A 22,864-nucleotide genomic window follows, 5' to 3' on the forward strand; every position below is an offset into this window, starting at 1 on the left:
ATATGATGTCGAATCAAGGAAGGTTATAATTAAGCGCAAGTAACCAGCCGATCTGCAGCATCACGCAGCCATTACCGAAGCCTATCGGGTATATCGACCATCCATCAATGTTCTCCAGTCGCTGGCCACAGAATATCTACTGCTAATAGATTACCATATTACTCTAATGGTATAATAATAAATTGGCGAATTAGATGAAAAATTAGATCCTTAAAAAGCTACATTCACGAGTTTCTAGTACAAGCGACCACATGTTACTCTATATCTTTGTGCCGTGGTAATAGGTGCTTCATGGTGAATCTGCAATTAATTTGGATAGGATCATGTTCTATCATAATTTCGTCGAAATAGATCGGTGGCTACGCGAAAACTTCGTTATGACAGCATTTTTGTCGGGCCAATCATTGTAATAACATATTTCCATTTCAAATAATCTTTAGATACAGCCCTTCTGCTATGTCTACTCATCTCTTTGGTTAATCTATTACTTAATACTTAGTATATCAGAGTAATCAAGTAAATGTTAGTTCATCTTTGGCGACTGGTTTGGAATCTCAGTTGTATTGTGTAAGTTAGATTTTATCTCAGTTTCGAATCATTTTCGTTCAGTGTGAATTATTCTGAATAATATTAATAAAATTAGGGTGAGTTGCGCCGTCAAATATGACTTTGATTTTAACAGTCTCGCTACTTAGGTAACATGGTGTACTTTGCGATTTTTTGCGCATGCCAGAGTTGATGGTGCAAGCCACCCCAAGTATGTAAGTGTTAATTCTAAAACGAATTTCAGATATTAGGTTGCATGGCCTAAGAATATAACATATAGAAAATAAAATATTACCACAAAGATGGAGGGAGAGTGGACTAATGGAAAGAAATTTCCGGGAACATAACTTCTCGAATATGTTGGTAAGCTCTTGAGAGAACGGTCCTCGCAAAATAATAACAGGCTTTAAAAGCTTATATAGGTACAAAATTCGCGAAGAAGTTATAATAGAAGTCAACAAATTTGTATTTGCTATCTTATCTTAAAACAGAAATTCTGACTAAGTTTTCGTTCTACATACAGTAGTCGATATATAAGATTTAAAACATGCTACATAGTCTGCATCCATACTCTATACTCATGTTAAGTTTGAGAAATGGTTTGTATTTTTGTTTCTTTTTTTGCTAATGTATAAACTCAAAAACTACTGGACCTATAGATGAAATTTGACACAGAGATAGACGAAACGTTCAGGAGTAATATAGGCTTTACATACTTTTTATGATTTTACCCGACCAAAGTCGAAACGAGACGCCATTAGAAAAACCACGCCAAACGTGTGGATTTTAAAGGTCGTAAAAATATAATAATATACGGCCTGATATATTAATAAAATGGTAGATAATTTTCAAATTGGCGAAACCGTGGCTTATGTGTTGAATATTTAACACAACATTAAAAGCAGTAAATAAATTGAGATGAATGGGAAATGATCAGCCAACACAACTAACACAGTACAGAATATTTTATGTGCCTCTAACGACGAAGTTTAATATGTGTTAGGATGGTATATCACGTATTCACAGCCGCCAAGAGGTGATATATTGTTGCCTTATATATTCATTAGCTCGATTTAGTACTTACAAAATAAATATGTGTCTAAGTCTATGAATTATCACTATGACGATTTCAGGGTTGCTTCCATACGAAAAGTTGTACACGACAATTTATAAGAAATCACCTGTATCTATTTTATCTAGAGTTTTCATATATTTACAATTTCTGACCTAGTCATCTACCCTATTATAATTTGCCTTAGCATTTTATACGTCATTTGGGAATCAGAAATTCTTGGAAGAGTAATTACCATAAATACTATCTACTGCCCCCTGCCATAAGTTGTAGACCCTCGCGTACACCCGAGACGGTAAAAGACCCGTAACATAACCTTAAAGGGTCAGGATAGGGTAAATAAAATAATATTATCGTGACATCGAAATTATTCTACTACATCCAAACAACTGTACAGTATAATACTGAATTAAGTAATGGCCAAAAAATAATACTAGAGTTATTACTGTAGTATTTCTAAGAATAAAAAATCTTCAAAATACAATCTATCAATCGCTGCTAAGGAATCCCTAGACAATAAACCATTTTAGTGAAATGGTTTTCTTGTCAGTGAGTATACCTATTCAAAAATTGCAAGCAAAGTAGTTTTTACCTGTGAATAGAAATTTTCGTTTATTTTTTCACCATTGGATCACTTCGCCAATTAAAATTATATTATATTTTTTATACCTTTACAGTGCGCTTTGAGGAATAGTTGGGTAGGTGCACTTCAGAAATCTATACTTACAATACTTCTTTTTGATATCACACAGTACAACCAACCGCATGTCAAGTCACACTGCGTGAATAGCAACTCCTGCTGATAATACAGTAACTTTATTGGTATTGGAAGTAATGTAATGCTAAGCATATTATACAGACTATACAAGCCTGCAATCAATATTCCTGACTAACCACAAAATCGCTCTGTAGTTAGCTAATAGTAATATGTAGACGCTAGCACATCACACCTCAACAATACTCAATATACGTACTGCACATCGATCTACCGATATCCATTGCAAATTCACCCCAATTGCGATTTAAAGAACCATGCAGATTAAATTTACTATTCAATTCAACATAATAAATTGAAATAACTTATTTCATTTCGAATACAGTCCATTGTCTCGTTATTTGCAATGTAATTGTACTTACTAGGATTTTAATTTTCGATAAAAAAAATCTTTTGTTTTGTTTGTTGGCGAACAAGTCACCCAAGACACCCAGTATACCTAGTACTTTAAACGTTCAACGTATTTATTTATTCTTGTAATCACAAATCACAAATCCGTGCTACAAAGTTAGGCAATATTGCATTCCCTCGCTTCCTGTCTGGTCTCTGCAACGCCCACGGGAAATATAGTAGATTGGCAATACCTATCCTGAAAATTTTTGACTGTTCATGACCCCGCCGCTTCATTCGCGGCGGTGTTTAACCTGGAAAAGTTTCAGGTAAGAAAGACAGAGAGAATGTATCACATCGGGTTGGTGGTTCGAAAAATTAACGCGATTAGACGCGTTTGGGAAAAAACTGCTATTATTTTAGAATTTATTGATGACTCCTACGGTTTGAACAACTAAAGCAGGACTTCCCTAACTGTGTGTGTACCAGGATAAAGAAATGAGAGCGGCAATTTCTAAAACTGGAGCCTCGTTTTCAGAAACTATGCTCAGGAAAGCAAGCACATCCATCTCATTAGGAGCCAGTCAGTTAGATAAATATCTCTTTTTTTTATGCCTATGATTTGAATTTGATAAATGTCCAATTAGTGTCTTCCTGATAACCTGTTACTAGGCTAGTACAAAAACTGGGTAGTATTTTTGGGGACTGGGTTGAGACGCAAAGTTAAAAATGGCAAAGATCCATGGGAGTCACAGTACAAATAAGTTTGGGAAGACTCTTAGACGCTTTAAAATTTCCTAAGAAAATTGATACAAAGGAAAATAAAAAGATAAGTCCATAAAATAAGAGCTATAAAACTCCAACGTGGAGGATATTACAACTTTATGAACAGCGAAGTTTTTGATATCGCCGGAAATAACTTATGAAATGCGGTTCATTGCATATTGGACGTGCAAATGTTCACTATTTCTGGAAGAACTACAAATACAAACTAAGTATTTTTTTACATCAACACAATAAAAATAAGATATTGAAGTAGAGAAGAAACCTCTTAGTTACCGGAATAACTTATTTTGTATCTACCATTCCTTATACAAAATTAAATAAATGTAATGATATGTAAGTGTAATTTCTTGGAGACTATTATTACACTACACACTATTTCAGAAATTTGATGAAAGAACATTGTTATCTACCACCCGACTCGTGACCCCGTGTAACATTTTTTTATTTATTTAGGACCAAGACCCTCAATGAGGGAGACATACGACCCGAGCAGAAAGTATTCAGCTTTAAAAAGGTTGTTAAAATAGTTTTACGTCTTTATCTGGTACAAGAACATGCATTTCCGCGCATCCCATCTTGATTATAAAAAAGGGAAACGTGACATAAGGGGCGCGTTGTTCAGTCGCGCTGCGTGGAACGGTTTGCCAAAGTTTGTCGAATTCGGTATACATTGCTGGTTTTTCATTGCTGGAAATAAAAATACTCATACTAACTATACTATGTTCACGCATTCGCGTCGACGTGTCTGAGTTCGGCGACATGACAGTATGGAGCTGGCATAATATAGTATTCTTAAATTTTATTTTTATTTAAGTTTCGTATTTGGGTGAATTTCACGACTGTTTGAACGCGGCGTGTAGCGTTTCATTAGTGTCGCACATTTTTTAAAATTTATTAAATATTTTTTTTAAATTCAATATTTATAAAATTAACATTGTACTAGTAATTTACTTATTTATAAAATAGGATAATTAAATTGATTACTGTGTATGGTACAAATTAATAAACACTGATTCGAGAAATTCACCCATTTACGAATCCCACTTTCAATAACTTAAATACAGCAGCGACATCTAGGGTAATCTTAGAGAAAATCGTACTAGGTGAGAAAACTTGGAAAAGCAGAGTGAAAAGCAGATGTAACTGATAGTTTTCTTTATACAAAAGTAGCGGGTGACAATTCCAGATGGCACCACTTTCGCAGAATCGAGAAACGAAAAATATTGCCACGATCATGGATAGTGTATATTGCTAGCTAGTGGCCAGTTTATTTTATTGAGTGATTTAATTATGTCATCATTTTTTATAAATATCTACATCATAAATACATTACATTTTTAAAATAAATAGAATCAGTCTTTCTACCAAAACTAGTGAGCGTATGACATTCCTAATAAAAAAATATATCATACACTAGCGACCCGCCCCGGCTTCGCTCGGGTTTACACCAACCCTTCCCCATGAATACACTATCTATTGGTTAAAACCGCATTAAAATCCGTAATAGTTTTTTTTACTTTGTAGCGAACAGACAGATATAAAAACGCGGCAAAGGACTTTATTTTATAACATATATCCTTTTATAATATCTAACGATGTAAGGACACCAGATTTACCTACGGCTAACAATAACAAAAAGGTAATTTCAATTGTAAAATTGAAATTTAAAGTAAAGACAATAAAACTATTGAAACTTATTATACATATTTAAGTTTGTCAATAGTCGACACAATGTCTCAAAAATAATCAATACCGATTTCCTACTTGAACTTTGTAGGCTACTCGGAATTGTCATAAAAACATTGCAAAGCGAACAAACAAGGAAACAAATGCCATAAAGAAACGACAAAAATAACTGTTTAGACTTCCTGGGGACGGCTGGCCCTTGCACTTCTTATATAACTTAACTACTTAAAATAAAACGAATTGATTTCACTAAGTATTAACTACTAGATGTTGCCCGGGGCTTCGCTCCCGCGGGAATTTTGAAATAAAATATAGGTTGGATAATGTACTTTTCTAATGGTGAAACAATTTTTGAAATCGGTTTGGTAGTTTCAGAGATTACCCACTTCAAACATACAAACTCACAAAAGCTTACCTCTTTATAATAATAGTATAGATTTATTCGATGATATATGGGGAAAACTTGGACATGGAGTATCAAACTATAATTTTTTATTAAGTAATTTTGTGAATGAAAACAGAAAATCGTAATCAGTCTCTTTTTAAACACCTAGTTAGATCGAGGCCCCATTGTTACGTTGCTACGACGCACGACGCAGCACGTTGCGGGTCTGTTGTGCTCCGTTGTCAGATTTTGACATTGACAATGTGACGTATGTCAAAACTCCATACAATTTCTACGTTGCTAAGTACGCATGCACGAAACGGAGGACGACGGCGCGAAAGGTAGCAATGGGACCTAACACTTTTTTAATTATGTTTGTAGATCTTTCGAATATTTATAAGTACATACTCATTTATATTTATGTGATTGTAATTAAGAAGAAGACAATAGCAAACACTCTATTAATATTGCCAGGAAGTCGTTGTGTGTGTTACATTCTACACAATAACCACATAAAATATTGTTCCATGTTGTCATGTTGTTTATCAGATGAACTTCAGCAATCGTTAACTCATGTGTTCGCATACTGATTTCCTCTGCTCCGAGTGTATCAAGAACCCGCAATAAATATCTTCGAAACAAAACGTCATAAAAATGTGATAATCCTTAGCGTTTGTATCGCAAAGTGTCGCCATAACTCTTGTCATGAGCACGCGTGGTTTAACGATACGAGCTAATTCAGCAGTGCGTAATGCTATACATTATCGCGAAACAAATCGTCGAACTTTAGCGGATTCGGCGTACATTGCTGGTTTTCCTTGCAGTAAATAAAAACTCATACAAACACAACGCAATGTTTGTGCAATTCCTTCGGTATATGTTCGAGTTCGGCTACAGTGTTTATAGCCAGCATATGACTTTAGAGCACGACTGAGAAATGAGGCATGGCTCTTGTGCGTATTATTTTTAAACCAGCAAACCAGGACGGAAAGAAGAATTTTACAATTTGTCAATTTTTTGCTAGATATCCTTTGTCGAAGTCTCGTTATTCCATAACTCACTTGGCATAATTTTCTAACCATAGACATTCTTATGATTTTCATAGATTTCGTTATAATGAATCATGTATTCAATTTGTACATGTATATTATTATGTATAAATTTGTTCTATCCACCTACGCAAAGATGTTTAATCAATTTGATATCGTGTTTGGATATGACACAGTAACACAAACAAAACATAACATCGAAAAGGCGTGTCTTTACTGTCTTTTGTCGTTTTACACCGACTTGTCTGCTGTTTACTGTTTTTTTTTTATATAATAAAACTAAGACTTACGTATTTGCATTTCATCTCATCTGTTATATATAAAAGATCTAACGGTTTCCATACGGCTGAACACACATTTTCCAATCATAGCTAAGAACATTCTCGATAAAATTCTCTTTCAAATAAAAAGAACTAAAACAAATTCGGTTCAGCCTACTATATATATCAGATATAAGATCTATATGTAATGTTTTAATATCTGTGGATCAGCCGTTTGGCTGCTACGATGCCACGGACTTATAACACCGCTCCTTTTCTAATCGGGGGTTAATAGACGAGTCTACAAATTTATTACCAATATAAGTGACATCACGTTGATGATGAATTTATAGGTATTTTTCTTTTTAAGAGCACTTTCTGGGGGATAACTTTAAAGCTATATACAGATATTGGTTGACGATATACATAATACGAGTACATACTTTCTACACTATAATTATTATGTAACAATGATGTGGTGTTTACGTGATGTGCATTTGATTTAGATCACGAATTTCTAAATTGACTAGTTGCCTACTAACATGTAGGAAATTGGATTTTGATTTTAATCGCTAAGCAAATGCTTATATTTATAAATATAAAAGCGATGTGTAAATAATAATAAATAATCTATTTGCAGAATAATTTTCTTCAATAACAATATAGGTTATATTTCTCTTTGTATAATTAATCGCCGAATACTTACCAATTAAAGAAATGTTTTTATAAACAAACGGTAAATTAAATTTCACGTCTTATCAAAAATTCAATACAGTAAAACCAGAACTGGTTTTCAAGAATGCCACATTGTCACGCGATCGTATTGGCATATCAGATAACTTTTTAATAAACTCATTTATAAAGGAATTCGCAAATGACACCGTTATGTCACTGTAAATGGTCCTACATGTCACTGAGATAAAGTGTGAGACGGGCCTTACCAACAAATGCTACTGCAGTCTCGACCCAACCCAGTAAATGGGTTATAATGATGTTTATTTAAATTCCAATGTCTCTTTTATCAGAATAAAGTTATTGGAACAGCATATTTTTCGCGCTTCGTTTCACACGAATACGAGTGTGTAAATGGCCCTTTCATTTATAGTAAATACACTTAGGTATACTTACTAGTCTAGATTATTATTTTTTATTAAATTGCACTATTTTATATAGATCTAAAATAAATATCCTAGGCAAAGTTCGAGCATGTCGATTAGAAACATTAAGAAATGTTACATCATATACAGGACTGGTTTAAATAAAAGTATTTTATAGGAATCCTTTATCTGTACCATATTAATGTAAAGAAAAGAGGCGTATGCTGAGCCCTTGGGGTATAATTATAATTAAATTATTGGAGGTCCCGGATCTTATGCAAATATTCTGATAAACGCTTTATTTTCGCAAAATTTAAGATCGTTTTTTAGTAAAATTCTACATGTAAAATAAATGACGACCAAATAAAGTTAATGTGTGTTTTAACTCATAATAAATGAACGGTCATTTAATTCCATAATAACAGTACATGTATGCAGTTAATTTAATAAGAGACATTGAATATTGAGATTTTACCAGATAATATAATATTGAATAATAACAGGAGGGAGTGGCAAAATATTATAACAAAACTCTACTTTGCGAAAACTGAACTGACTGCGCACGTCTGAATGGAACCCATTTGTTTCTCGTAAATTAAGTCATTATAGATTATTATGTGAATGTTAAATAAGGCTTATTTACGTTTGAATCACAGCTGCCATTTTCAAAGCAAGATGTTTAATCAAATATTGTTTAATAATGAAAACGATAGTTGTAATGAGTAATGACTATTTCGAATCTACATATGCGCGTCTGAAAGTCGTCGTGCGTCAGACATACGAGAAACCACGAAGTCTTGATTGCATCGATGTAGCGCGTTGCCGCTTCGTTGTATTTTTTTTCTCTTCTATTATATTGGCTTTGATATTTACATGCATCCTCATACGTTTGGAAATCCATACAATTTCTGCATTGTCCATCGACGGACGTCAAAACAACGAAACACGACGGAGCAATGGATAGAATGGAAGTATGATGTAAATAAACCTCGGCGGGTTTATTTACACCTTATATCAGACTAACAATTACGAGACAAGCAACATGCAAAGAAAAAATAATAGTTCCGCCATTATTCACATCTCCAAAAAAGCATGTTTCTTATAGAATTATTTTTACTTATTTCTAAGCCAAATTAGGCGGTCTGCAACCTTTAACTCCACCTAATAAATTTATACAGTGGGCGGCATTCGTACGGACACTGGAAATCTTAAATCAATGGTCAAATCAGTTTCCTTGAGAAAATTGAACCTTATCTACAATGTCATAAGGCCTCTCCAAAAGTGTTATCGTGCTTTATTTACCATATCGGTAAAAATAACCCGCCTCTTTGTATCTAGGAGTGATGAGTTCTCTGACTTAGGGTCAAATATAATTTGATATCTCAGTATTATATCTAGAATTCTAGATATTGTGTTAATTACCTGACATTTTGTTAAATTTTAAAGATCTGATATTTGAGCTCATTTCAAAATAAGTCATTCCGTTCGCTTGGCTCAGAATATCAGATTACAAAAAAAGAAACATCAAATAGTCTTGTTATTTTTTAAACAGGGCTGTCTAAAATATATACTTTCTCTTCCAGTCTACCAGTTCGTTTTTATACTTATCACACTTATTTTGAGCTCGCATATCGGATAATTCGGATATATATACCTATTTATTCCATCTGTTAGTTCAAAACATGTGTTAAATTGAGCAGGTTACATTTTCCGAAAATCAAACTGAGAAAATGTTAGATAGTAAAAATAAAATACAGAGTATATTTTTGAAATGGCATTCTAACAAAAGTCTTATCCAAAATATAGTGTAAATACGAGTAGAAACAAAATCACCTTTTCTTTAGGTGCATGCACTTGTTTTCTAGGAATGTAATATATTTTTAGTTTTTTACCTAAATTTATGTGGGTACCAATTCAAATGTTTTTAACAATATAGTTTGGTTCAGTACACCGCGGAAAACTTATTAAAAATATTTATACGAGTTTATTGTAACTTTACAAAGTAGATATTCTGAAAATGGATATTTGTAAATTTTCATACATAAAATTCTCAGCGAATAAACCATTTAACACGAACAGTCATCATCACAGATATTTTTGACAGAAGGAAGGAGTTATAAGTTTAACGTGTCTGTATATCTGTATTGTCTGCGGCATCGTAGCAACCAAACGTCTGCTACAATTTGGACCTAGATCTTTATTGAATTTAATCGAGAATTTTCTTACCTATGTATGGAAAATGTGTGATCAGGCTTTTGATCTGCTCTTTTCTAGCAGTTAAGAGGACGCTTCAGAGTCGAAAGTTTCTTAAATTTATTTCTAATTTAGTTTTTTATATTGTGGGTATAGATATTTTAATGTGAGATGCAACCCTGGATCATGTCTCCCCACCTACTCTTTTGTTCTGCAAATTCACAAGATACCTGTCTGTCACTGATAACAATCTTCTCACACGTCACTGTCGTATAAACCGCATACCTACCTCAAGTACATGTTATCTGATATCTTATATGTATACTAGCTTGAAAATCTACTATGTTACTTTCTCAAAAGAAAAAATCCGATGCATCTATCAACGGGAAGAACAGTAAATAAACTAAACAATATTTCGATTTCGTATAGATACGTTGTTTTATTAATATGTATTATTATATTCAATGTTCAAACTACAAACTTTTTACTACCTATGACTAAAAGTAACACTTGAATAAATAAAGAAGTGACAAACTATAACTTATAGTCGTGTGAATTCTAAATCCAAATTTTCAATTAGAAAATAGATTTAAATCATATTTAAATATAAATTCCTAATAATACGATTATGCTGTCATTTGCACGTCATTGCACGCTAATCGCCAATTGCAATACAAATTATTTACGCAACCTAAACCTAATTATGAAGTTACACGATTAGCACAAAAAGTTATTACAGTTTTTAATAATTCGACAACGTGCGTTGGTGGTGTAATGGTCAGCATAGTTGCCTTCCAAGCAGTTGATCCGGGTTCGATTCCCGGCCAACGCACATTTTTTTTACTGCTACATATTTTTTATCAAAATCTGTTACATTGCTAAGAATGGCGATTTATTATGTTATTTATTTATCTTAATTTTCCACGTGATTTCAAGGCTGTCTTACCAACCCGACCAACTGAAATACATATGCAGGTAATTCATACAATCTCAAGCTGTTCATACATAATTCGTAAGCTTACCTACCTAGTCGTATCGTCCCGTACATATCGTAAAGGCTAATTCACACCAAACGAGCGAATGCTCCCAGACCAGCCATTGGTTGGACAGCCAGAGTGGGCTTAGAATGAGCATTCGCTTGGCACAGGATCCCATTCGATGACAAGATGACTACGCTCACGATCAGTGTGGAAAGGGACTAATGCAAAAGAGCGTAAAATGTGAAGCAAGAAACTTCAGTTCATTAACTTTATTGGAAAGGAAATATTCAGACAGGACTACTTTTAATGGGGAAACTTAAACACCGCTGTTTAAGATTTCCGAACCGCAAAAGGATAACATATTAATAAGTATAGTGATATTCATAAATATACAATAATTGAGCACAAAGTGATGTGTCATTTTCTGCTTGATTAAGACGTGGACCATGACTTACAACTTTTCAGACCAATCAAAGAGTACTTGTACCACTCATAAAAAAATTAAAAATAATCCCGCTTGTATTATTACGCCTCTGGGCTTGTTGCTTTTTATTTATATATTTATTATCTTCTTGAGGCCGCTAATGCGTAAATTAACACGCGGCCGGCACGGTTGTCGTGTTATCTCGATCGAGATAAAAACATAAAGAACACAGAAGTTTAACATAACTTATATAGTATCAATAACTTCGAATTAAACTATAACACACTAGTAAAATTGTAAGAATAATTCAAAGGAAAATCATCTTTATTGCCTGAGTGAAATATCATAATTTTTCCTACTTTTTGAAAGCAACTGCAACTGAAAAATGTAGATATGTAAGTCCCAATCATTCACAAAAAAAAAAAAAAAATTCTGTCGGGTCTAGGTTAGGTAACCTAAAAAACTGGATCAAAGACATCCTTCTATAGTCATTATATTCTATGATCGGTCTTACACATACTGTGATGGCGACCACACTTCAATGTTTTATTAGCTTTGGTCTTTTTCCACTAATTTCATCTGAGTGCTAGCCTGCGACTGGCCAAACCGCAGCAAAAGAAGGTAAACTAGATTTTCTATGCTATATGGAACGCAATCAATTGAGCCATAGAGAAGTGTGCTCGGTTTAAATATTTTATTATATTGTCTTCGCCGCATTTCTCGTTAAGACAGACAGAGCAGCAGACTGTGATTTATACATTGAAATATTAAAGATTTATTATAATATTACTGTCAGTTTACTGTGATGCTTATGATGGATGATACAAAATGTATGTGAAATGTTTGTTTCAAGTCAATATGTAAAACGAACGCATATATTAATCACGGCCCGCTAGCGCGCGCGCATATACTTTCTATATCTATGGATTTTATATTTTATTTATCCTAGTTAGTTATAGAATACATAAATATGTTTATTTACTCCACAATAAAATGGCTTAAAAGTAGATAGGTTTATATAAATTATGAACTACTTAATACCAGTAGACGTAATCGTTGTCGAGACCTGCACTAGGTGTCAAAAGAACCTGTGTTGCGGGTCACCAGGCCCCCCGCCCGATATGACACAATATACGGTATATGTGAATAGTAAAAAGAAAAGAAAAACAGTAGCAAACAGACGTTATGACTCCTGAATTTCCAAGCTTATTCGCTAAGGTATTCATTTATTTAGTTACTTTATATTTAAGTGGATCTAGACACGAAATTGTTAAACTGATAAGAATTATGCGAGAACTTTGTTAAAATATGAATGTCCCTTGCGAGTAATAAATATTTTGGTTTGATTACACCCAAGTGTTTGTTGGCCATAAATTATATCGAAGTATTAGTTTGTTGAATTCACTTTCTAAACTAGTTAACTTTGGCAAATGTAAAAGAAGCGTTATCTGAAATATTGCAAAATAATTTATTTTTTTACCATGTCTCTCATAAAAAATAAAAAAGCGCGTGTTAGTAACAGAAAATAAATTAATACTAAACAGATGTCTACCAATGTCTATTACTAAAAATAATTTCACGAATTGTATAATCGTATCATACATTCGGAAAAGTGTAGCCTCTCCATCATTGTCATGATGTTTTGACGCGTGTAACACCTTGTTTGTACAAAACGTCCGACATAATGAATAATGGCCACAATTTAGTTAGCCAAGTTCGAAAAGCGGAATTAAAAAAATGTTGTTCCTTTTTTAAAACAATGATCGTGGCGTGGCGTGGGCGGGAATCAGATAAGATTGTTTGCAGAATAAAATACAATACGAAATATCGATGAAAATTATGTCAATGCAAGTATCGCAGGCATTATTTTATCAATGATATTATCAATAATTACACATAATATACAATATATACTTAATACGAAATCCGAATAAATGAAACATGCGAAGATTGACGATATGGTTACTAATGGGCCGGAGGCGTGTCTAAAATTCAAATCGATATAATGTTCATCTGCTATTTCATGTTTACAGATTTTATTTCAATACAAAATATAGTAATTAATTATTAAATATATTAAGCATTAAATATCAATTCATAACTCTGATGAATCCTATACATTTTCAATTTAAGGATTCACTAGGGACTTCCGGAGATGAAGCTGAATCTAAAACGTTGTTTGTATTATACGCACCAATACCGGCACAACACAATGAGCGTACAGATAAAGAATGCAACCCGGAATCTGGTTATATCAGTTTTTAGAGAATAACCATATTTATTGAAACTGAATTTAAATAATGACCAGCTCGAGTCCTAAATTGTTTAATCTCATTATATAAATTAAGCTTTATATATTAAGTAAGAACCAAGTACAACATGTTTTAATTGTAAACAACTTTTATAAATAAATGCTAAATGAAACAAATATAAATAAAGAAAAAATGCTATAAGATTGCATTTCTAAACAGCCAGTATGTTATGCCCACGCGCGTTTGGCAACAAGATCGATTGTTCAGCTCCATATACATACACCTCCCCAGATGCCCCTCAGTGAATTATGATAACCCTGCAAACGTAATTTTTTAACTTGTTCTTTACCTCCGAATAAAATATGGCGACAAACATCTGCTTGCTACCAGTAAATGCACTTAAATGTAAACAAAAATAAATCTTCAAGTCAAGAAACGCGAATTATGCTCTTTTTGACGTACAATAACAAAAAGTTGTATAATATTGTGGGGTGAAATCAAAATCAATTTGTTTCGCTCTGAAAAAATATTGTTTGTTTTTCCGGACAGATTGTTACGCAAATAGAAAACAGGGCAAAAACAAAGGGCTTAGGCTTCATGAATTCAGTGTTTCCTGTTTTTGTATAGAAATATACAAGAATTGATAAGGTTTGCGAATTTGCAATAAAACACTTATTTTATTTTATAATTTTAGGGTAATTTAAAAGATCAGATTGCTGAGCAATAAATAACCTATAATAATTGATCGTACAACCTACCTAGTTCTAAGAATAAGTAATAATATCACGCGTAATTTTATGGAACGTGTAAACTCTCGTAAATTCTTTAAGTTTAATTTCCTTGCTAACTAGGCAATTTCACATTTCCACCACGTCTGTCTAATCGGCCAATTGTGTTAAGAATCCGTAAATAGAGAACATTTTTCAAGTCTGCAAACAATTACAAAACCAGACAATTTCAGCGACATCGTCTCTGCTGATATTAATCGCAGCTTCCGCACCACTACGGTATTTAAAAAAAAAGTACTATTAATTAAAGTCGAGTTCAGTGCTCTTTCACGATTTTCTTAGGTTATTTCGTTATTCTGTTGAGCGCTCCATTTGATTTTAGCACACGTATCAGTCAATATTTTTCAAATGCAATTTGAGAAATTCATTAAACTACTATATACTATTAAACTACTAGTCAGCAATGTATACCGTATCGCTGACGTACTTTGGGTATTTCTTCACACGTTAAAGTTAAAGTCAAATTTGACGGTGCAACCCACTCTAAAATTAAACCGTATAAAATGAAGTCATAAATAAAAGTCACAGATCACGTAGTCCTGTCACCTGTCAGTGATGGACACTGGATGGTGCACGAAATAAACCGTTTATCACAGAGCGACGACCGACGCTTTACATAATTAACCATTCATAGTCAATGACAAGCTCTTAGGTATTCAACCAAACAATTGGTAAAATCTGGACTGCAATAAAGCATCTAATGTTATCTAATATATTGCACCTATTTGTTCACTTTACTAACTTACTACTATTACTTGTCTATTATTACTATTGATGCGGTAGGTAGAAAAGTCATGTCAGATGTCTTTAAGCGACTTGAATAAAATCTTATATCAGTGTAAGTAATTAACACACTCGAAAAGAAAGAAGACTCAACTGATGATAAACTGTTTGTACTCGTAAAAATAGTGAAGAACGTGGCGTAATTTAAAAACTCACGATTTTTTTATCCGGAAAATTTCAATTACACATAGACCTTAACCGCTGTAGTACCAAATGAATTCAAGATTCATTAAAATATAAATGTTGTAAATAAATATGTTCAATGCATCATAATGACGTGTTATTTCCCAGTTCGGGAAATGACATGCTTTAAAATACATGGACACTTGACATGCAAGATTAGACAAAACGACTAATAACCTATTACTAAATAATCTTTGTATTTCCAGGGCATCACGTCCTTTTTCCTCATCAAGTAATGTAATTACAATTGATATTACCACGCGTGAGTCTCCCATTTATTTCGTGTTCCAATAAATGCGTTTGCCCGCTTTATTTTTATTTATTTTTACAGCCCGTCCAAGCTGACGGGATATTAACATAAATACGCCTGCTTCGGGAGATTCGTATTTGTCGGCTCTTGACAGAAACTAATTCTCAGCTTGTTAAACACTCCCAAATCAACAAATGAATGAAGTGTTTTGAAATGGGTATCAGAGGAAAATTAATTTAATACATTAAGATGAATAACTAGTTCATTATATTAATCACTGGAAATTATCTAAAATACACGGTGAGGTATTTTCGATAATTTACTCAATTAGTATCTCAATTACTTTTATATTTTTAATTTCAGTATATCCTGTATCTGTTTCCAGTATTAAAATATACCTACGATCATTCGCAGTCATAAAAAATAGGGTTATTTTCCTGACTGAGTTGCCAAAAATTCATATAATTATGATTCTTTTTTCAAAATGTCAACAGTAGTAGCATTTTACTTATTATGACCATGGAATTAGTAGGTACTCCCGAAGTGCTTACTAAATCCATGATTAGGACATTGTATGACAGTGACAGAAGATGACGTCATCTTTTATAGAGTTAAAATGCATTATAAAAATTATAATAATTCTGATGATTATTATTGATAAATTATTTTTTCATCATGTTTTATTATTTGCATCATGTTAGTTAAATGTTAACAACCTTAAGTCTTAATACACTTAACAACCTTAAGTCTTATAACTGATGACAAATGTTCCTATATTTATTTTAAAATTAAAAAAAAATACATACATTTGAACTGAATTTGTCCACGGGATTGTACCAAATCACATTTTAAATTCGCTAGTCGCTATGCGTGCTACACTAACATTGCTTTCTTATAGCTGGCGATGAGATTTGGGCTCCCAACATTGATGTTATTGCCTTCATTGCCGCACTTAAATGTTATTGAAATGCCTTGATCACACGACGACTGGACGAAATCAAATTTACGCTTGCCATTCTTTTGTAAGTAGCCATAAATGAGCCATTTACGACGACTTAGTTTTTTATGTAACTAGCATTTGCCCGCGGCTTTCGTGCGCCCACTCATAACTTATTATTGTCAATATCTTTTCTGGTTCTAAGCAACGTATCGCGATGAAACCTATATTAGGTTTTAAGTAACTGTGAAACCGCATCAAATTCCATCCACTAGATTTTGCGTGATGCCGCGAACAAACATACAAATAGACAGAAAGACAAAAAAACTTTAAAAAATTGTTTTGGCTTATGTTAGTACCATAAAGACCTTTACAACATACAGTTTTATTACCTTTGATTTCTAGTTTTAGATGATTTTTTCAATCTGTGGTTACCATATCGTAAAAGCTTATTAGAGACTTTACATTTGAGATTATTGTTCTAGAAGGTACGAAATCAAATTATATGTTGAGAATCTCAAATATATACATACATTCGTGTCCCCGATACACTATTTGGAAATGTCAATAGCAGAGATAGACTCCGTGTTGAGTATTTTGTTTACATATTGTGTACTAGATGAGAGTACTTTGCTTTTCTGGCCTTATTTTTGTCGGTATTTTTGTTGATAAACGGGTTTTTTCACTAAAATAATTGAAATAATTGTTATATTTACATGTGTATATTAAACCGAATTATTAAGTTTATGTAAAGCAATCGAGTATGTTAATTAACTCATACTTATATCTCACCTGAGCCTTTTCCCGGTTTCTTCGTTCCCAGAGTCCGCTTTCCCATAGATATTCTTACTGTTAGGGTATGTAACACACCAAGCTCATTGTCATTATGTTAGAGGTGCTCATTTGAAATAAAGTTTCACTTATATTTCCAAAAAATATTTTTATTATAATAAATTGTGGTTTTCATTTATTTCGTTATCACTAACCCCGTTAATACATTCAATTCAGATACACAAAATATTTTTTTGTCGTGATTCATATCAATAAAAAAAAATTAAATATCAACTTTTTAGCAATGAAAGCAACATTTATTCTTAACACTAAAATAATAAATGCATTTCGCAAATATTCATGTTAAATTTGATAAAGGAGAGCCTCGTAAATCGACTAGCAATAAATAAATGTAAGTAACAAATGTATTTTTTTAAACATACATGAATGAAGACGTGGTATTTGCGGCCCGTCGTCGACGACCATGCCTCAAGTCTTTCTTAACACATTATTGCAAGCCGCGAGGCAAGAGTGTCAGAATTTATAATTGCCGATAAATTCGCCGAGACGGACAATTTGAGTATCGTAAATAATCGCAAAATTGCTAGTGAGTACGGCCCTTAGCTTCCAAAAAAAACATACGGTACTGCTCAAATTGTAGCTGTACAAGTACGATATTTCACCACAATCAAAGTTATATTATTTCATAAAACCTTAACCAAGAACGATTTGGTAATTTAATTATAAATAAGTAATTTCGGACAAACTTATTCTTCGCAATTATTTTGTGAGAATTTTATCACCACTTGTATTCAAGAAATAGGTTAGTCAAAAATAATTACAGTCATAAAATTCTGTTTTCTACTCATTTACAACGGAACAGACTGCACGAATTAAATAGAGATCGCGCATTACCACGAATAATGACGCCAATTTCGTCAACCGCGCATTTCTTTGCTAATGAAACTGCGGCAATTTGTCTCACAGCCTCTGTGTGTTGTCACAATTTAAGGAGATCTCTGTACGTGGTCAGGAAGTCAGGAAGTCAATAAGTGCCCTCCACTTAAAATATTGGTTAATGTTTTTTAAGTAAAAAAAAAAGCCGAGACAATTGAAATATTTACTGATTTTTTCCAATTTTATTGTCAGCCAAAAATAAAAATTAAATTTAAAAAAGAATATACTTACTGCATTATTACCGTCCTTGTACCATAAACATCAATAAGTTTAGCGTATGATAATGGATACCATTTTAATATATACTGAAATTGGAATATGAATGAAAACTAGCACGGCGGCCAAACAGCTGCTGTTCTTTTAAAATTTTTGAATCCACGCAGAGAACCTCCATCCAGCAAAATCTCACTATGAATACATTATTCGATGATTGATGCAAGATATCAATGCGAGTTTTCGTTTCACATGAAAATGGCCTACATTTCCCGCCAATAATCCCAATTGGTTACAAAAAGTGACAAACACGTAGGTGATGTAGGTCAGATCAACGATTTGCAATAAAAAACAGCCGGGATTAAGTCGCAGTGGGCCAGCCAAATAAACTCCACTATCTTACTGCCTCCAAACAATATTAACTTTCTTTTATCGTGTGGGAAATTCGGGATTACTGGAAATCTTTCGGCAAATGATTTTATAAAATATAATAAATGAACACCATCCACTCAACTGCTCACACTAAACACTAGGACGGGTTTTCTAACCTGGGGTCCAAGGGCCATATATCTTTGAAAACTACTTATTGTCCTAATTTTTCCCCTGCTAGGAATCGAACCAAGTGCCTCCAGATAGTAAACGGGCGTGGTGCGTCACTATGGTAAAGAGGTTATTATATATTTTTTTGTTTTCATACCTTACGTCATCAGGAAAATAACAGGCTGAGTGATGTAGTAAAATAACAAGTAAAGTAAAAATATTTTTTCTTTTATCTATGAAAACGACATACGTACATATTTCCTATTTCTGTATGAACGAAAAAGGATATTGCTTGTCGTTGGATGGAACACATTTTCACAAATATATTCTGGAGGGGAGACATAGCGTTATATGATGTTATATTGAGTATCATAATGGCATGTATTTTGGCACCTAATGCGCGGATGTAGTGATATTAAATTCCAAGCTTTGAAATCAAAAACACGTCAATCATGTGCCACTTATGTTATATTTGGATCTTTGGCTTTTGAATCTGCACTCATATACTCATTTCTTGCCCCCGGTATTTTCCATTTGAATATTCTATACGTGGTGATTTTTAAACACTAGCCAAATTTACGTTGTCAGTGTCAATGACGAAATAGAGCTCTATTTCTTACCAGCATTATATAAAACCAGGTAACTATCTGAAAAAATCTATAGCAAAAATGTAAATGTTTTTCTTTTATGTACCAAATTGACATCTATTTTTAATCATCTCTTTCGTAATATTTGAAAGCTGTGAACGGAACCCCTAAACATGCAAAGTACGTAGGTACATTAATTAAAATACCATCAGAAGCAGTACAAAGATAAGAAGCTGGCGAAATGACTCGTCAAACCGACATTACGTTTTTGTTAAAGATATTTTTTGCGAGGAGAATTAATGGATTACATTAATTTTAAAATCAGAACAAAAGTGCCAGGTTTGTATATATTATCTAGCAACTTAATTTATAACCTCGATAAATGACGTCAACTTAATTTAACAGCTCTAACGACATAAATGAGGCTATACATACAACCTAGAAGTAGTGAATGAATCTTTGTAACTACTAAATGGAAGAAAACATATTAGTATATTATAATTATTAAACAAGCGAGCGAAGCGAGCTATTCAACTTGGTGCAAAAATACATTTTTTTGTATGTATGTTTGTTTGTTGTTTGTAACGCGATAACTTTCGGTCCGATTTTGATGAAATTTAAAAGGTATGTAGAATCTGCTAATATAATTTTTGGAAGCCGTTTTTTTAAATATTCACTATTTTGTAAAAAAATATTGTGTTCGCCAGGACCAAGTTTGCGGTGAACAAAATTAAACTAAAACTTAAGCTATCCTACTAATATTATAAATCTTAAATTTTATGAGGATGTGTGTATGTGTGTTACTCTTTCGCACAAAATCCGTCCAGTGAAATTTAGAAATGAAATTTGATACACGGGTAAAATAAAACCTGGAATATCACATAGGGTACTTTTATCCTGAAATTCCCACGGGAGCCAAGCCCCGGAGCGCAGCTAGTATAGATATAAAAAACGATGTCTATATAACTTTAGCTAATACTTAAACAGATGAGCATTTTTATGATAGAACTTGTGTTATTATTCATTTTGTATTGGTGTTTAAACTTTTAACTGTAAATAGTTTCATAAGGATTGCCAACAACTTTTCATGATGCGCATTTTAAGTAACCACAACTTAGAACAAACAACCAGTTATGTTAAAATGAAACAAGAAAGTAGCAGCATTGCAGGTATATAATAATACTATTTCATTATTGTCTGTTTGTAAATTCATTTAAAATAATTTAATTTAAAAAATTTTTAATAAAAAAAATGTCTGACCTTTAGTCTAATATCTGAATAATCAATTTTCTTATCCTTATTACAAACTACTGCATTGAAACACGAATTTTTCGTACAGTACCTGTCGTCCAGGACAAAAGTTCCTGTGGAAAATTCAAGCGAACGAAGCCGCGGACAAAGACTAATACAAATAAACGCTAAAAAACTGGCACGACGATAGTAATTGACGATAGTATTCAACGGCTTTTTCCAATGACGTGTATTATTCGGCTATTTTGGAATCGATTGTACGGTTCACCGTAATCGACGGTCATTTGTTTCGGCTTTTAGTAAAGATAGGGTGAGACTGTGCTGTGACTGTATCTTATTTAGGGTCAGTTGCACCGTCAAATTTGACGTTGATTTTAACCGGCACACCGCTGATATTTAAACAAAATGGCGTATTTTGCGTTTTCCTGCGCACGTTAAAGTTAACATCATGTTAGTCCACTCTTAATGTTAGAGCAACAATTTCAACACGGTTAAATTACTGTGTCTATACGTATATTTATATGAGTTATGCCCTTATTACTTTTCATTTCGATAAGGTATTTATTAGTATACATAATGTATACATAATGTATACATAATGTATGTAATATATACAACAAACGAGATGTAATTTTTTACAACTTTTGATTTTAATCTCAGCACTGACTGTATCAAAACAATGACTTGTTGACAGCAAAAATAATTACAATTAAGTGAGAAACTGTTTAGATAAACATCAGTGACTAATGACGAAGACTTCCCTGCTATTACATTTTTAACTGTATTTAAATAGCTTCAAGGTTCAGTTTTATGTTTTAAGTTTTGACAAATGTATTTTCAGCCACATCCAAGACGATACAAAATTGTTCACTAATTAATCCATTCTTCAAAGAATTACTGTTTGACAATATGTCACATCCTGTACATGTTACATTATATTAGATCGAGGCATAGAGCCCATACTTCATTACAAATTTAGCTTTGATGTTTCGAAAGACTATTTTTAGTTCAAACTCCGTTTGCACTAATACATCCGTATATCATCAATCATTTACATAATTTATTTATAACTGTGTATAAATCGATCTTAACGCGAATTAAAAAGTGGAATCGAATTCGATTCCTGTTAAATTAAAGACCAGTTAAAAATTTAGTTCCCTTGATTATTGTTGTATGTACCAAATCTCATTTTCTGCCCCCAGTAGTCTAAACTCTGCATTGATACTAGTCAATCAGGTAGCGTTTTATGTAAGTAGGTAAGTACTTATATTTCGAATAAATATTTTTCTATATTAAGGAACTAACGTAGATACAAAAGGAAAATATATCATTTTACCGATACATTTCTATCACACAACAAGGTAAGATTTAGGCTTCGGAATGATAAATGTTATCCTGGCTTTTCATTGAGCGTGGAGAGGTATATAAAGAATCGTCTCGGCCATTACACGCTATTCGGCTTACAAAAGGTTATTGTTATTTCAATAGAAAGACATCAGAATAATAGATTCATGGTCAAGATAAAACCTAAACCTGATTCAATCAACAGAGCATCAACCAACCCAAAATTATTACAAATCCGTCGATATTACAACCGCATAGAGTTATATGCAGAGTAATATACACCGGCGCCTAAACAGTTTGCCAAACTTTTGCGGATTCAACATACATTTCTGGTTTTTCATAGCGGTAAATAAAAGCTCTCATGCTAACTACGTAATCTTCATTCATTCAGGTCGTTATCTGTTTGAGTTCGGCGATAGAATATA

General features: G+C 33.0%; 1 protein-coding gene and 1 non-coding gene across 5 annotated transcripts in view; both read left to right on the top strand.

The window, feature by feature from the left end:
• LOC128671760 (monocarboxylate transporter 3-like) overlaps positions 1-22,864 on the top strand; it is an 87,290-nt gene that overhangs the window by 26,204 nt on the left and 38,222 nt on the right. The window lies entirely within an intron of this gene.
• On the top strand, positions 10,940-11,011 carry TRNAG-UCC (transfer RNA glycine (anticodon UCC)). The gene has a single exon. It is a non-coding gene; the product is annotated as a tRNA-Gly (tRNA).

The sequence above is a fragment of the Plodia interpunctella genome, chromosome 8, assembly GCF_027563975.2.
Source record: "Plodia interpunctella isolate USDA-ARS_2022_Savannah chromosome 8, ilPloInte3.2, whole genome shotgun sequence".
NCBI classification, from domain to species: domain Eukaryota; kingdom Metazoa; phylum Arthropoda; class Insecta; order Lepidoptera; family Pyralidae; genus Plodia; species Plodia interpunctella.